Source organism: Pogona vitticeps, chromosome 2 (assembly GCF_051106095.1).
Source record: "Pogona vitticeps strain Pit_001003342236 chromosome 2, PviZW2.1, whole genome shotgun sequence".
In the NCBI taxonomy this organism is placed as follows: Eukaryota; Metazoa; Chordata; class Lepidosauria; order Squamata; family Agamidae; genus Pogona; species Pogona vitticeps.
Window position 1 is genome coordinate 284,684,428 of NC_135784.1, and position 18,232 is coordinate 284,702,659.

General features: G+C 40.6%; 1 protein-coding gene and 1 long non-coding RNA gene across 7 annotated transcripts in view; one reads left to right on the plus strand and one right to left on the minus strand.

The window, feature by feature from the left end:
* LOC140704980 (uncharacterized) overlaps positions 1–15,436 on the minus strand; it is a 20,201-nt gene extending 4,765 nt beyond the window's left edge. The window contains exons 1-2 of the long non-coding RNA XR_012084539.2: positions 8,854–15,436; positions 1–8,331 (exon numbers count right to left, since the gene is read on the minus strand). The exon at positions 1–8,331 is cut by the window's left edge and continues 4,765 nt beyond it. This is a non-coding gene — a long non-coding RNA (uncharacterized LOC140704980). The remainder of the gene's footprint in view (positions 8,332–8,853) is intronic.
* Positions 1–18,232, plus strand: part of PDE4D (phosphodiesterase 4D) — an 811,089-nt gene that overhangs the window by 728,839 nt on the left and 64,018 nt on the right. The window lies entirely within an intron of this gene.

The following is an 18,232-nucleotide window of genomic DNA, read 5'->3' on the forward strand; positions in this document are numbered from 1 at the left end:
AAGCTTCATCTGAAACCACCCTATTGCATTTTATGCAGTGTAACTTGCTCAGAAGATGAAATGTATAGGATTGCAGTGCTAGACAGAAAGCTATCTTGGCAGGATGTGCTGTTGTTTGATTTGGATCCCAAATTTGGTGGATTTTTTCTGTCAGCAGCATTTATATTGACTTATTTCTATTCTGAATTTATGGAAATAATCTTTTGAGCTAAGCTGGAGAGTGTTAGGCTTTCTTAGAGGGCAGGTCTTCAGCTAATTCCTTCATCTATAGTGCATTTGATGGTTTTATCTACAGTGGTGCCTCGCTAGACAGTTACCCTGCATGACAGTTTTTTCGCTAGACATTGACTTTTTGCGATCGCTGTAGCGATTCGCAAAACAGTAATTCCTATGGGGGAATTTTGCTGGACAATGTTTGGTCCCTGCTTAGCAAACCGATTTTTGCTAGACGATGATTTTGACAGCTCCCTCCGCACTTGCAAATAGGTGTTTTCGGGACCTACGTTTCGCAAGACAGTGATTTAAACAGCTGATTGGCGATTCGCAGAGCAGCTTTCCTATGGCTGATCTTCACTAGACAACGATTTTTCCCCATTGGAACGCATTAAACAGGTTTCAATACACTCCAATGGGAAAATGCTTTTTGCTAGACAATTATTTCGCTAAACAGCAATTTCAGAGGAACGGATAATCATCGTCTAGTGAGGCACCACTGTATTATACCACTTTACCAACAACTGAGCACTGAGCTGGAAGTTCATACATTTTTAGCTCCTTCCCCCTTTTGCTTCATAGTTATTTTTCTGTCAAAAGCAGCATGCATTTGCTAACCTGTAAAGTATTTGACTTAGGGGCCATCAAGTGTAATTTTTCCTTTTCTAAAGGATCTTTAAGTTAGGCATACCCACAGAAGAAGTATAATCCAAACTTATTAGAATAATATGTCACCGTCTAGCAATTTCTTAGTTTGTTTGCCTGTGGTGTTCCTGTGACCTCATATTAGTCAGCTCTGCCAATTATTTAGGAATCACATGCAAGAAGGAGACAAAGATTTGAAGTTTGACCTGGGAAGAAGGTCATTTGGAAACACAAGGGATTTGCTTCTGAATAGACCTATATACGAATGTACTCTAACCATTATTCCCTGGGATCCCACTAACTGAAACCAAATGAGAACACAGCATCACCAATGCTGAAAAGTTATGTCTGAATAATGAATAAGTAAAGAACTACTTTTTAAGTTCTTTTGTTTGACCCTGAAGTTATAAATGTAGATTTCTTACCTTTTTCAGCATAACTTTTTAAGTCTGGGTCCACTGCAATATATAAACTTTCAAAACACTTTAGTGATTGGATACATATCTTTCCCACCCCATGCTATGGATGCTTTCAGTTCCTAGTATCTCCAGGAAGGACTAGGAAAGAGTGTTTACGTGACTCCCAAGAGAGCCCCTATCAACAATAATGGAGAAGATGAACTAAAAGTTCAATTCAGTGGGGCAGTCCTGACTTTGTTCCTTACCATATTTTAGTCTACTGCAAGTTGTTTCCTGAATGTCACATTTCCTGACGCATCATCTCACAGTTGGGTTCCACTTGGATCAATGTTTCCCTGCTCTCTTTAACCAGAATCTGAATGCAAAGGTAAGGTATAAGCCCAGTCAGTGCAGATTGAAGGAACTTTCCCCTTACTGCCCTCATACCCTACTGTTGTTCTGCTAACGTTTGCAAGACTGATAAATAACTACACATTTTAAGAAAGGGTGAGTTTCTCATTCTTCTTTGGCTATGTATCTTGCTGGGTTTTTTTTTTTCACTAGTATGGGAAATCCCCATTTTTCCTGGATTTTCATGGATGTTATACCCACAAAGGATGTGCATTGTTTAAAAATGACAGTTCACAGTGTGTTCCATGTCTGCATGCCATTCAGGAATGTGGTAAACCCTAGTCTGGTTTACCCCATACAAGTCATCTTCTCAAGTTTTAAGAGAAGCTCTACCTCAACTTCTGCCAGTTTAAGATGCTCCAGATGTAGTGCTTCCTATCATCAGGCAGGCTACTCTCCTGATGCCCAGTGGCGGTGATGACTGAGAGATGGTGGTACTTCTAGTTCAGAAGACATAATTGGACACAGTTATGTCTGGCTTTTATTCATATATTTTGCATATATGAATGAAAAGAACCCTGCAAGAAACTTGGAAGTAATAATTAACCTGACAGCTTTCATTTATTATACTACCTGGCATATATAAAGTGTGCTGCTTCCTGATTTTAGGTATAATTTATGAAGGCATTGTAGTTTAACTCTAGCATACTGAGAGAGAAAGGTTTTAAACATAAACATTTTAACAATTATATTGAAAGCAGCTGTTATACAGGATATAAATTGTCCAGATTACTTCTTACACGGCAGCACAGAGCATTTCCATGTATTCACAGTGCCTCAATATATAAGGAGAAACAATATCATATACCAAGTTTTAATTCTGTGCTTCCTGGGGGACAAATGATCTCAAACTCAAATGGAAAGGGTGTGATCCTATATTTAACAATTGATCAAACAGAGCAGTATATTTAACTGCTGTCAAGCAGAATTCCATTTATATCCCCTTTCAGTGACCTTGCTTTATTTCTCTTGTAAGCATTTAACTCTTCCGTTCTCGGAGCTTCAGGTGGCCCACATTCCTCATAAAAATTATTTAGACATTGACAGGCTGAAGACAAGTGCACCAAGAGGAGGTGCAGGCAAGGCCATGCCAAGGTATAGTGCACAAAAATCTAACTCATGAAGCTCAGGGTAGGGGTGGAGGCCCTGGGCCAGTCATTTTGTCACCGTGAACTACCTTACAGGGTTCTTGTGAGCATAAAGTACAGTGGTGCCTAACTAGACAGTTACCCCGCATGACAGTTTTTTCGCTAGACATTGACTTTTTGCGATTGCTATAGCGATTCGCAAAACAGTGATTCCTATGGGGGAATTTCGCTGGACAATGTTTGATCCCTGCTTCGCAAACCGATTTTCGCTAGACAACGATTTTGACAGCTCCCTCCGTGCTCGCAAAACAGGTGTTTTCAGGACCTAAGATTCCCAAGACAGCTATTTAAACAGCTGATCGGCGGTTCGCAAACTGGCTTTCCTATGGCTGATCTTCGCTAGACAACAGATTTTTCCTCATTGGAATACATTAAACAGGTTTCAATGCATTGCAATGGGGAAAGGCTTTTCGCTATACGATGATTTCACTAAACAGCGATTTCAGTGGAATGGATTATCATCGTCTAGCGAGGCACCACTGTAATCGGGGTCATGTAAGTTGCCTAGTTCTTATTTGAAAAAAGGTGGGATACAAATGCAGAAACAAACAAAGCAAACAAGCAAGATTTGGTGCCCCAGCCCAACCATGTTTCCTGTCTCTGAATTCCACCATGTACCATAAGGAGTAATAAGAAAGAACAAACAGAGGAATTATTGGGAAATTTTCTTGATGAGTAATGCATGTTTTCAAAAGCTTGTGTGCCAGCAGCTCTTATGTTTGAAATTAAGCACTGGTTGTTCCCCATTTTTCATAGATTTCACTCAGAGAGGGGTAATTTGATATATGACCATAATCTTATGATATATTTCTGCAGACATAATTCAGTCCAAGTAAATCACAGCAGCAGATTGCCACAGCATAAGTATTTGCTGTTGCATGCTGAGTCTTAACTAACAGGATTCTGGCTATTATGTTTTACCTCGTTCCCCAAGCATTCAAGTCAGAAATTGCATTCTAGTAATTTTGTCAGTAGCCTCAGCTGTCTTTGGAATGTGTGCATGCTGGGAAGGGGTGATTCTTAGGAAACTTCTCAGCTGAAGGAAAACTCTTGGGTGTCACTTAGTTGAAGTCACTGACTTACTCCAAAAGTTGAGGAATGGTGACGGGTTTATGAATCTCATGGGCCTCTGACAGTGACTACACAAATTTTGCCTCAGGTGGGCAGCATGTGAGAAGCACAGCTTCATAGCTGACATATGCTGATCTGAACTTTCCAGTTATTTCTGAGAAATGGCAAAGGAGTCCTGCAAGGATGTGCACTACCTCCTCCCCCCCCCCCCCCAGTAATCCATCTACTTGAAATGGCATTGTGAAATAATCAACCTTTATTTTTAAGGAAAGCAAAGCAAGGATTTCTTAAGTTTTCATTCCTGACGTATGGAAGGGCAATTTGATTTCTGCTGTGGTTTAGTTTTATGACGTGGGTCAGCGGCTTACCTGTCATGTCAAACAAACCATCCCCAGACATCCCCATTTGTTGGCTAGCTGTTATCTGAAACTTTGTGGTGCCATGCTAGCATTTATTAGCCTTGAGGCTGGTTTCCTGAGGCAATAGGACCACAAAGTGTAGTAAAGACAACACATAAACTCAAGCAAACACAGGTTAAATGACTGACTAATAAACATGTAGTATTCTTAAAATGAGCACACAATCCTTATCTCTTACATCAAGTGGGCAATCTTTCTGGATGACATGCAGGAGAACCACAAAAGCCGTCATGCTGTTATGTAAAAAGGGATTATAAAGAATTGACTCACACAATTTTCCAACTGTGTAGCCACTTAAAATATTAGAAGGAAAAAGAGCCCAGATTCCCTAAGATGATTGTGAAAAATGTGGTTGGTACAGTTCACTAGACATTTGCTAATCTTTCAATGCGCTAGTGATAATATTCCGCAATCTGTTCGGAAGACATCCTGATGGGTGGCCACTTCATTTCCTCAGTTCCCTCCCTATTACGTGATACTCTGTGTTTCAGAGTGACAAACAGGACTATGCAGTGCTCCAGTATTCCTTGTCTGTCAGCATAATGAACTAGTTTTCCACTCTTTTCGTTTCCTCTCCCCACCTGTCCATAAGAATTGCATAGAACTACAAATCAGCAGCAAGAGGATCAAGAGTAGCCTTAGCACTATTCTCTCTTGACCCCCAACAGTGTTATGCAAAGCTTGGAAGAGTACATTTTTCAAAATTACAACTTCTAGAATCCCTGAGCCAACATGGCCACTGTGTGGTTTCCAATGGTGTTGGATGCCGGTACAGAAAATCAGTTTTTGGATTCCATTTGTTCTCTGCAGTGTGTTTGTTGTCAGTCGTGCTAGTTGAGGGATTCCAACAGTTCAGAAAAGTAACTTTCTCAAGCTCTGTTACTGAGCCGACAAAGTGTTTTTATAAAGAAGAAAAAGTTTTCGCCATCCAGTTTTGTTGAACCGCGATGTAGCCTGTGCTGAAGGTTGCTCCCCAGCAGTATCTTGAGGGTGGCTGCATGTTGCCCCACCCCTGCTTCAAAAGATAGGCTGAGAGTCAACTCATGAGTTGGTCTATAAGGAATGGTTCCTTGCTCTTGTCCTAAACCTAATGTCTTTGCCCAGTTTGTGGGCACGAAGCAGAAATGAGTAGCTATAGCTGGTAAGTGCAGCCTACTGCTCAGTCAGATTAAACGTGCATTCCCACATTTTTGGACTACTGTTTTTCCTAAATTTGCCAGTGATCGATGATGTAATGTAAGATCTATGAACCTTGGTAAGCTGGATGTGGTCAAACAGGAGATTGCAAGAATAAACATTGACATCCTGGGTGTCAGTGAACTAAAATGGATGGGAATGGGTGAATTCAATTCATACAATTATATCTACTACTATAAGCAAGAATCCAGTAGAAGAAATGGAGTAGCCCTCATAGTCAACAAAAGAGTGGGAAAAGCTGTACTGAGATACAATCTCAAAAACAATAGAATGATTTCAATACAAATCCAAGGCAGACCTTTCAACATCATAGTAATCCAAGTTTATGCACCAACCACTAATGCTGAAGAGGCTGAAATTGACCAGTTCTATGTAGACACTTGTAACACTGTACAGGAGGCAGCAACAGAAAACATCCAAAAGAAAAGGAAATTCAGGAAAGCAAAGTGACTGTCCAACAAGGCCTTACAAATAGCAAAGAAGAGAAGGGAAACAAAATGCAAGGGAGATAGGGAAAGTTACAGAAAATTGAATGCTGACTTCCGAAGAATAGCAAGGAGAGACAAATGAACAGTGCAAAAATATAGAGGAAAATAATAGAAAGGGGAAAATCAGAGATCTGTTTAAGAAAATTGTAGATATTAAAGGAACCTTTTGTGCAAAGATGGACATGATAAAGGACAATAATGGCAGGGACCTAACAGAAGCAGAAGACATACAGAAAAGGTGGCAAGAAAGTGAGGAGGAATTAAAGAACTCTGATGGCAGAAAATGAGGAGGAATTAAAGAACCTCTTAATGAGGGTGAAAGAGGAGAGCACAAAAAAATGGTCTGAAGCTCAACATTAAAAAAAACTAAGATCATGGCCACTGGTCCCATCACCTCCTGGCAAACAGAAGGGGAAAATATGGAGGCGGTGACAGATTGTACCTTCTTGGGCTCCATGATCACTTCAAATGGTGACAGCAGGCACAAAATTAAAAGACGCCTGCTTCTTGGGAGAAAAGCAATGACAAACCTAGATAGCATATTAAAAAGCAGAGACATCACCTTGCCGACAAAGGTCCGCATAGTCAAAGCTGTGGCTTTTCCAATCGTGATGTATGGAAGTGAGAGCTGGATCATAAAGAAGGCTGACCGCTGAAAAATTGATGCTTTTGAATTGTGGTGCTGAAGGAAACTCTTGGGAGTCCTGTGGACTGCAAAGAGATCAAACCTATCCACTCTGAAGGAAATCAACCCTGAGTGCTCACTGGAAGGATAGATCCTGAAGCTGAAGCCCCAATACTTCAGCCGTCTCATGAGAAGAGAAGACACCCTGGAAAAGTCCCTGATGTTAGGAAAGTGTGAAGGCAGGAGGAGAAGGGGACGACAGAGGAGAAGATGGTTGGACAGTGTCATCAAAGCTGCCAACATGAATTTGACCCAACTCTGAGAGGAAATGGAAGACAGGAGGGCCTGGCATGCTCTGGTCCATGGGGTCATGAAGAGTCGGACACAACTTAATGACTAAACAACAACAAATAAGTCTCTCCACCTGTTCTGTCCTGCAACCAGTTCTCTGTGTGTGTGTGTGTGTGTGTGTGTGTGTGTGTGTGTGCACGTGTGTATCCTTCCTGCTCTCACTCTCTCACACACAATAGAACAACTTATTCCTACAAGCTTTTAATTTTTTATTTTGAAAAATCTTGTCTTCTTGCTCTTTGCTCCCTACAGAAACCTTCCCCATCACCAACCCTATTTTAAAAAGAGAGAGAAATGGGAATAATTGGGTTTTATGTGGAGGAAAAATTTGGAGCCTGTTAGACAGTGAACAGATTCTGAAATATAATAAGGGTTGTATTGTGTTTTGTTTTTTTTAAGAAATTTGAGTAGTCTGTGAGGATGAGGAACAAGGTCCGTGGCACCCTTCAATCAGTCTGCCCATTCAATGGGAGCCACATGAACGTGTGTCTCTAAGAGCAGCTGGACTGCTTGGCAGAACCAGACAGTACATCCAAATGATTCCAATGAGTGAGCCAAGCCTTGCACCACAGGGGAGTGAATCACAGGAGACTTGGCAAGCTTGGACAATTTCTGACTCCTAAGGCGAATGTAGCTCACCAGCCATATATTGTGGACTGCCAGCTACTTAAACAGCCTCTCTCATTTTATTTTAGCAATTGCAGAAGTCTTATTCTGTCCATGCTGGCTTCCTATATATAGATGAATAAGATAAATGAAGAAATGGCTTTTCATTCTGGCCCTATCCTCTGAAATGGTGCCAACACAGCAGCTGCATCCCAAAGCAAGTTTTCATAAAGGTTTGAAGAAATATTAGGAAATTAGAAATTAATAGGGGAATACCTAAACCCTTCCCCCCAAAAAAGCCCAGGAAGAACTGTCAAGAATGTTGCAGGAAGGGGTGCATACAGTGGCTGGAAAAGGAACATGGAGAAAGAATGCTATTGGTGCTTTGTAATACTTTGTAATATTTGTCATGAAGAGTCAGACACGACTTAACAACTAAACAACAACAACAATAAGAAAGAAACAAAGAATTGTCAGAATCATGTTTATTTTAAGAGATGATAAGCATACACATCCCAGTCAGTGTAAAGCAGCATTCTGAAACTTTATAGCCACTGTTTGTAATACAGTTGTTTGCTACATCCCATTTCACCCTGATTCCACCCTGCAGGAACTCAGGACACTGCATTTTAAAATGACCTTGTTGTCTTCCTTACTTGATACTTCTTGACATCCAAGTTACAGTTGCCATTGTTCCAATTTTATGAAGAGTACTGCACTGCGTGCTGTTAATGCATTGTATTGGCATTACCAACAGGCCTGAAGAATACAAGGAAATACCCTCTGTCAGCTTGAGTCTGATACTGCATTTTGGACATGTTTCTCAAAATGCAAAATACATTGATACTTAAGAATGATAAGAGAATGGCATAAAACCTGAAAAAATCTGGGAATGTGTTCAAAACTTTTTAAAATGACCCTGAAAAGTAACTTTTGACAGTAACTTGTATTAATGGTTGCACATAAAGTAATGTAGCTGTTGTTTATTAAACCTAACAATAGTTTTGCAATCACTAATTAACTGGCTTGTTGCCAGAGGTAACTAGTTAAAATTAATTGTGTTGCTTGTCACTTGTTGCTTTCCAGCTCTAACTATCCCTAATACCATGAATACTGTGCATATAAATCTGAGGCTTGACAATTGCATTTCATGCATCTGACATGGATTTAATCCAAGAACACTCAAACAACAATAAATCTGTTAAAGGTGCTACAAGCCTTTAAGAAAGAAAAACAAATACAGCTGCACATTAACATGGCTACATAGTATAGTTCACTCACTTGCTCCCAGCTGGCAATGTCCTGCCTCCTCACTCAGTCCAGGCAGAAAAAATTCATTTTGGAAGCTCTATCCCTAAAACACACACCGAGAAAATTTGCAGAATATCAGACCTGAAACAGCTAAAATGTGTTTTAAAATGTATTTTTATATTTTTAATTTTTTTCATTACCTATAACTCCATTGACTCCCCCCCCCCTTTAAAAAAAAAAAAGAAGGTAAGGTGTCTCTGAGAGTGGTGGGTTTTGTAGTTTTTGGACAACAGCCCTGAGAATACCCAGGCAGCATAGTGAAAAACATTTAATACATGTCAGGTATCTGACTGTGGAGCTGTATGTTGGGAGTTCAGTTCCCCACTGTGCCTCCTGCAAATAGATCCAGCCTATATGGCCTTGGACAAGCTGAACATGCCCTAGTGTGCCCTCAGAAGGAAATGGTAAACCACTTCTGAGTACTTTCTACCTAGCAAACCCTGAGAGAGGTTGTCATGAGTCAGAATTGACCTTGATGACACAAAATCATTATTAATGTTCAGCTTACTGGAAAAGGTGCTTTTTACTGTCTTCATTATACTGGATGAAATTCATACATGATCTGTGTAAGAACCCACGTCTATGTGAAATATGGCCTTCAGCTGTAGAAAATAATAGGTCCAGGCGGTGTGGCAAGTCTTGCATAAGGAAGTGTTCAGCAGTAAGCTGCTACTCTTGCCCTTCAGGCTGTTACATTTTCTTCTAAACAAAAGGTGTCTGTTTCAACATGCTTTGCTGAGGCCTCTTGTCAAGAGAAACTTAGCAATTGTGAGATGCCAAAAACCAGGTTTCTTTTGGTTCTCAGACAATAGCTGTGTCTGGGCAATTTTGGTCTGGATCACACAATTTGGAAGAGTTACTTTGCCTCCCCCCTTTTAAACTATAGCTCCCAAAAGAGTCCCCCAGCCAGTTGATTCTGGAATTTGTAGTCAACAAACCCAATGGCCAGTCTTACGGAACCTTAAAAACCATATCTTTAAAAAATCATTTTGCAAATTTTTTTTTCCAGACTGCAGCCTACATAAGACATACCTTAAGAAGTGAGGTGCAGTGCACAAAAGTGTATTCTGATTACTGTTTCTTAGTCCTTAAGGTGCTAGAAGACTTTAGTTTTTTGTTGCAACAGGTTAACACAGCTATCCCCTTGGAAGTGGTAAAAAAAAAGTAACTTCTCTGCCAGTGCCTGACTGGCACTATGGAACTTGGAAGAATTCCAAATTAGATGCCAGATCTGAATGCAAAAATAAAACATGAGAAATTTGTGCTTCCAAACTGACTTTTTAGATTGTAGAGAATCACATTCTTCTGGAGGGAAAATGGGCCACCACCTGCATTTTGTCCCTACCCACTTTCTCTCCTGACAATAATTTGTATAGTCTCCCACTACTAGCTTTGTCTTAATTTGGAAAGTACAGACTGACTCATATTCCTGTATCATTGGCTCTCAGGGACGTAACCCAGCAGGCTGAACTATGTTGCTTCTCTCTCGAGCCATCTGTAGTTGAAATCTTCCTTTCTGTATATTTGCTGACTCTGTTTATTATGATTTATTTAGTTACTTGTTTATCCTTCTTCCCAGAGTCCAGGACAATGCAAACCATACACAAAACATAAAACAGCATACAAACATCATTCAATCATAATTCTGTTATATATAGCAAAATGTGATAAAACTATCAGTCAGGATCATTAAATAAATAGATGGAGTGTTGGTTTCCACAGCCTTCCCAAGACTTGCACAAGCAAATATATTTTCAGCTGCATTTAAGTAACAAGAGCTAAGAGGGATCTTTACATTTAGGAATATAAACTGAAGTGAGAGTCAGTCTCTTCCCCACTTAAATTGTGTTATTAAAAGTGCGGCTAGGGATCTCTGCACTCTAATTTGAAGTGATTAATGCCATTGCAGTATGGTGTAGTGGACAGGGTAATGGACTAATACTCAGGAGACATGGGTTCAAAGCCCTATTCAAACATGGAAAACTCTCAGACATGGGAGGAGAGTGGAACTGATAAAGGAGGATGAGGATATGCTGTCCAGTCAATTCTTACTTATGGCGACCCTTTTAAGATTTTCTAGGTAGACATTATTGTGAAGAGGTTTACCATTCCCTTCTTCTGGGACTGCCTTGGGACTGTGCAGCTTGCCCAAGGCTACACAAGCTGACTTTTCTGGGATGTACAGTGGGGAATTGAACTCCCAACCTCTGGCTCTACAGCCAGATGCTTAAACCACTGAACTATCCAGCCACCTGGAACTAGGAAAACCACTCAGATCTCTCACTTACCTTGAAAGCCCTATTCGGGTTACTGTAAGTCACTTCCCACTTGATGGTATATAACACAATCCGTGCTCTTGCTTTTGAAAGCTGTGTCCATTAATGTGTTCAAAAACTAGAAATAGGAAAAGTCACTTCTTTTGCATACTGTCCCCAGAATAGCCCAGCCCTCAGCATAGTGGCCGGCTATAGTGATTGAGGGGTCCTGGAAGTTCTTTTAAAATAGAATATTTACAGTAGATACACTCTTGGATTTGCTACTGAAAACCTAGGATCAAGAGAGATTATTTAAACTTTTTTGTAACATTATGGCCATAGCTTTTGCCTTGCATTTTGTTAAAATCTTGAATAAAAGATCAGAGAAACCCTGATGTCTGTAAAATTGGTTGCAAATTCCTCATGCTTTCTTGACCAAAGCAATACATCACTGTGTAAAATGTAATAATTAGCTGTCCTAGTCCAGACTAATTGCAGACCAAAGTTCAAGTGCTGGGTTCTTGCCAACTCCAAATGTTCCTATTTGTTTGAGTGTCTATGAAAGTCATTGCTGCAATACCTGCTCTGCCCTGCATAGACAGTCCAGGACACCAAAAGAGACTTCCAGTACGTTGGTGCAGTGCAATCTTGCTGTTCTGTTCCACCTGCACAAAAGCCAGGTTTTAGGCACAAATGTTCCCATACTTCATAATATGCACAGCAGTTAACCGGGACTAGTTTCAGTCAGTTGAAAGCAATTGGAGCTTGGCCTATAGTAGCCAAGTAATAGCTATACAAGCTCCACGTGGCCCTAAATTCCACGTTGGAAGGGCTGCTCAAGATACAGTACTCACTTTTAGGTAATCCAAACGGTTGTTACTTTCATAGGTTCAGTTTGAGAACACTGCTGTGAGTGCTAATACTCAGCCTGTTAGCATTAATTTTTGCCAAATAATTTGTTACTCATGATGATACCCAGTGTGGTGTAGTGCACTGGTTCTTAACCTTGGGTTACTCAGGAGTTTTGGACTGCAACTCCCAGAAGCCTTCACCACCAACTGTGCTGGCTGGGGTTTCTGGGAGTTGCAGTTCAAAAACATCCGAGTAACAAAGGTTAAGAACCACTGGTGTAGTGGATAGAGTAACAGAACTTGTTGTTTCACTATAGAGCTGCAGTACAATTTTTTTAAAGGTAACTATCCACACTTAAAGAATGATCTTGCAGTTATTAAAGAATGAATTCAGTATGGATGATAGGGTGAAATGTAGCTTTTAAAGTAGATGCACTGCACTGATTACTAAGTACACAAGGGTGCCTCATAAACCAGAATGGAGCCCCAGATTTCTTTTGAGGGGAGGCACTTAGTGATCAGCAGTTAACTCATAGCTACAGTAGACATTTTGGCATTGTAGGGTCCCGCTTCCCATGCTGTACTCTCATCTTACCAAAATAAAAGGTTACTTACTAGGAAAAAATGTGAATTTCTCAGCATTACTACAAAGGCCAAAAGGCAGGATGAAGTCCAGGAAGGAATCAATAAACAGATATGCTGTTCAGTTCAAAACTCAATTCGGTAGAAGTTTTTTCTAACTAAAATTGTCACATTCAAGACTATCCAAATAATTGATTGTTATTTATTACATGTGCACCTTCCTTTGTGCTCTTGGCAAGAATCTCTCTCTCTCTCTGTTATAGTTTCTCATTCTCAATTATAATTGGTGTACAGGTATCCCCCCCCCCCCCCCAGGAATACAGCATCACATACCTGCATGGACCATCCAAAACTTTCCTGTTTAATGTGAGCATTTTGTTGCCTTTCCTGTTTGATTGCTGATGTCTGATTTAAACACATAAGTCACGACAGATGTAAATGCATTGTGAAGCAACCTTCAGTTCCACTTAATTAGGTGGCTCTTGCTTCTTAAACACGTAACTGCAGCCCATTTTCAGATTATTAAAAGTGAAGTTGACAACAGCTGAGTGTTGATATGCACTTTGCTTTAAACCTAGGTTTTCTTTGACTGATAAATGTAACAGAAGTCTCAGTTGTAGATCCTAAAGGGCACTTTCTAAACCCTTTCAACAGATAAAATCTGTGTAATATTTCAAGGGTAGTTTTCTAGAGTATGTGAGCTGCTTGGAATTTTGTTAATTCGGCAATGAAAAGATTCTGCAGATATATTAGAACACTCTGAGCTTGGCAATTCACTCTGTATCATTCCATTAATACATTTCTGTCCAGGCTCTGACTTGCTCCATATGAAAATATATATATTCTGCTGCATTTGGCACTCCTTTTGTAATACGGACAAGCATTTATTGTTCATATGGACTGAGACATTCCCTTGGATACTATGTCTGAATAGTGTAGCTGAGACATGTATTAACCTAACAAAATGTGCATTAATACACCATGGCAACTGGCCAGTGCTGAGCATTCCTTAAAAGTGGCCTAATGTTTTGGTGATTGCATTAAATGTCAACTAGGCAAATATAGAAAGGAGGGGATTTTTTAAGGTACCAAGCTCTTCCTTTCCATTCTGTAAGTTCATTTCTACTAATGCAAGAGCAGGTGATACCTGCTTTAAAAAAAATCAAAAAGCTAGCTTTCAATAATAATTCCTCTTTCTCAAGCTGCACACCAGATTTTGTGGATAATTCAGGAAAAAAATATAAGTGCCCCCCAAATTCATGGTAAATGTCTGTGGCAGGTCTAATTTTTTTTTTTAAAAAAAATCTACTTGCATTCAATCCAATGTGGCATCAATTATACTCAAACACGCACTACATATCGTTTCAAGCTTTTAAGCTTAAAAAAATTTAACTCAGGTTGACAGCTACAAGTATCACTTCAGGACCATGATGCTATCATCCTTAGCAGGGCATCTTAGCTAGCTTGGCAGCTATATCAGCAGTAATTAAATATTTTACCAATCCATATCTGTTTAGTACAACCATCATCATTAGCATCATTTTTTTTAAAAAATGGTTTACTTCCAGCTTTTAATGGATTTAAAAAACTCTTTGCAAGAAGAGAGTGTTCTGGTAGTCTTCCACTTCCTTTTCTAGCAGTGTTTAATTTCAGAAATGAAAGTTGCTTGGAGAGGTTAAAGCCTGCTGAACTGCAGTGTGCCCTAATATATTGTTTTCAGTATCTGAGGGGACTTTTATGGTTGTTCCATGCTGAAGGAAAGAGATACTGACTACAGCTTCCATGGTACTGGCTGGAGAAGATGTGAAAGGGGACACAAGGGGGTAGGGGGGAACCCTCCTGTATATGATCCATCACCATACAGGACATTTTCCAGAGTTAAAGCCTGTTACTGGAAAATAAAATCTGGGTTTTGGCCTTTAGGAATTCTAGCTTAGATTCAGTATTGGCATCCATCTTTTTCTCCTTCAGTTCTAAGATGACAGAATTATTTGTGTGGGATTGAGGAGAGGGGTCAAACGCAACTAAAACCCAGTTGATAACAAACGTCTGAGGTAAAATTTTGAAAGAAATCCCCTCCTTCATCCCTCAGAGCAAACTCTGTGATGAACACGTCATTCATACTCCTTCTGTTGGGGATTTGGTTGAAAGTAAACATACTGAAATACTTGAAAATGCCTTTCCTGTTGAATCTTTGGCCAGATTGACTTATATACATTGCATTGAAACTGACTGCAAATATTCATGGCAATTCTCAGGACATAGGAGAAGTTACTTAAGCAAATACAGAGTAAGCTGTAAAGACAGCCTGTGTGGTCTGCTAGACTGGATGAGTGAGAGACAGATAAAAGGCTAAGAAACAAACATCATACCTCTATTACAGATTCAGTTGGGTGACCTCAATTCCCTTTCTGAAATGTGAGAATAACACAGCCCTCCCTTACAGAGTTGAGCTGAGGCCAAACAAAATTATAGGCAGAATCCAGTCAAAGTTGTGCACAAACCTGTCATGTTGATCTCAGGGGAAGATTTACTCATTTTGCCTTACCCTTTCATCCACAGAGGTTCAACTGAGACTTAAAAGCACTTACCTCTAATTGGATTGTATCCAAAGATGGTGATATACCTTGCCTCCTTACTACATTATATACTTGATTAGTAATGATAATGGCCCAAGGTTAATAAATGCAACTTAGAACACTAACTGGCTTATCATGATCTAATCACGATAAATGATAAACTGTACCAGTATAGTTGAGCCACGTCTCACAGATTTGAAGCTCTAGGATTTTCTGAATAGCAAGGACTGTGACATCTTCTGCCCCATGGCCGCCACCTTAAAATTTCCTTTTCTCTCCAAACGTAGCTGCAGTCCACTCAATAGAAATCAATGTGCCTAGGAACTATATGGCCAGAGGATTGGAAAAGATCAGTCTACATCCCAATCCCAAAGAAAGGCAGTGCCAAAGAATGCTCCAACTACCGTACAATTGCACTCATTTCGCACGCTAGCAAGGTTATGCTCAAAATCCTACAAGGTAGGCTTCAGCAGTATGTGGACCGAGAACTCCCAGAAGTACAAGCTGGATTCCGAAGAGGCAGAGGAACTCGAGACCAAATTGCTAACTTGCGCTGGATTATGGAGAAAGCCAGAGAGTTCCAGAAAAATATCTACTTCTGCTTCATTGACTATGCGAAAGCCTTTGACTGTGTGGACCACAGCAAACTATGGCAAGTTCTTAAAGAAATGGGAGTGCCTGACCACCTTATCTGTCTCCTGAGAAACCTATATGTGGGACAGGAAGCAACAGTTAGAACTGGTCATGGAACAACTGAGTGGTTCAAAATTGGGAAAGGAGTACGGCAAGGCTGTATATTGTCCCCCAGCTTATTTAACTTATATGCAGAATACATCATGCGGAAGGCTGGACTGGAAGAAACCCAAGCCGGAATTAAGATTGCCGGAAGAAATATCAACAACCTCCGATATGCAGATGATACCACTCTGATGGCAGAAAGTGAGGAGGAATTAAAGAACCTTGTAATGAGAGTGAAAGAGGAGAGTGCAAAAAACGGTCTGAAACTCAACATCAAAAAAACTAAGATCATGGCCACTGGTCCCATCACCTCCTGGGAAATAGAAGGGGAAGATATGGAGGCAGTGTCAAATTTTATCTTCCTGGGCTCCATGATCACTGCAGATGGAGACAGCAGCCCTGAAATTAAAAGGCGCCTTCTTCTTGGGAGGAAAGCGATGACAAATCTGGACAGCATCTTGAAAAGCAGAGACATCACCTTGCCAACAAAAGTCCGAATAGTCAAAGCTATGGTTTTTCCTGTCGTGATGTATGGAAGTGAGAGCTGGACCATAAAGAAAGCAGACCGCCGAAGAATTGATGCCTTTGAATTGTGGTGCTGGAGGAGGCTCTTGAGAATCCCCTGGACTGCAAGGAGAACAAACCTATCAGTTCTAAAGGAAATCAACCCTGAGTGCTCACTGGAAGGACAGATCCTGAAGCTGAGGCTCCAGTACTTTGGCCATCTAATGAGAAGAAAAGACTCCCTGGAAAAGACCCTGATGTTGGGAAAGTGTGATGGCAAGAGGAGAAGGGGACGACCGAGGATGAGATGGCTGGACAGTGTCTGCGAAGCAACCAACATGAACCTGACACAACTCCGGGAGGCAGTAGAAGACAGGAGGGCCTGGCGTGCTCTGGTCCATGGGGTCACGAAGAGTCGGACACGACTAAACGACTAAACACAGGAACTATATGTTGTTGCAACCAATCTCTTGCTGTAATGCAAAATGTTTGAGAGTAGTTATAGCTTGAATGGACAGTCAAGAGATGTTAGCTTTACAAAAGTCCTACTTCGAGTGAAAATAGAAAAAAATGCTATAACATACTGTATATGATATGAAATCTGATCTAGTTCCCTATATTTTTGGATTCTCCTTGCTGTGGGGCTGGCTATTGGTGTGTGCGTGGGGGGGGGGGAGGTAAGAAATGTTACTTTTTTTCCTAGATGACATCCAGCCTGAATAGTTATTCTTCCTCCCCCCTCACTGCTCCCATTGTTTCCAGCCTTTGCTATGGAGATCATCATTATGAGCATTTGCACTTCCAATCCATCACTTCTGATTAATAGTTATGAGTAAGAGGGAGAACAAGAGACACAGCAAGCAAATAGAAGGAACCTAGTGTGGGACCAATCAAAATATTTGTAGATTTCAATTTATATGTTCATCTTTCTTTTATTTAATTGCAAGGCCACATAGCACAGAGGTTCCCTAGCAGTTAAGCAATTATATCTCTTAACCCCTGGACTTTGAAACCTAGAGGCAGAAGCCAGTTCAAGACTCTTGGGCATATGCTGGATGCGTGTTTCCATAGGCCAGCCTCCTCTAGTCTGGTGTTCTCTAAAAATGATAAAACACAGGGACGATTTGGTTAAAAATGTTTGAAGAGCAGCAGTGGCATATAGCTAGTACCAGTGAAATGAAATGCATCCCAGAAAAGTATATATATTTTTTCTATCAATGTATCCCAGAAAAAATATTTCTTCATCATTCTGCCCATCATATTTTTATACTCCTTTTGGTGATCTCTATTTTTTTTTTCACCTATGGTAGTTTTGTCACTGCCTCAGTTGCAATACTGTACATATGACCATGGGATCCACGGAAAACAGCAGGTTAACCCAGTTCTGTTTCCAGCCCCAGTGGACTGGTAACACATGCTTCCTGCTCTGTGCTGGACAAAACTTCTGGCAACTGCTGCAGATGCCCACAACACAAGAGACCGTTAGAGACTGTAGGAAATGTCAGGTGGATAGACATTCCTGGTTCTCCAAAGACGGCAGGGTGAGGACTGGCATTTTCACAACTGCAGCTTACCCCATAGTATAAATGGTTCTTTTCCTCCAGGCTGCTCCATTTGTCTGCTGTGAGCTGGTCATTCAAAGGCTTCACCAGGGCCTCTTAACAGAACACCAGCCACATGGTCATTTTGCCCATAGCAGCACTGTGTCATAATGGCAGGACTTTGGTCTAGCCCTCCTCGACAAGAGAGAATGGTAGGGTTTCTAAATATAGCATGGGCTACTTTTATCACATTTTGAAGTTGGGAAAATAATACACGTTGCCATTTGAGTCGGGGCGGG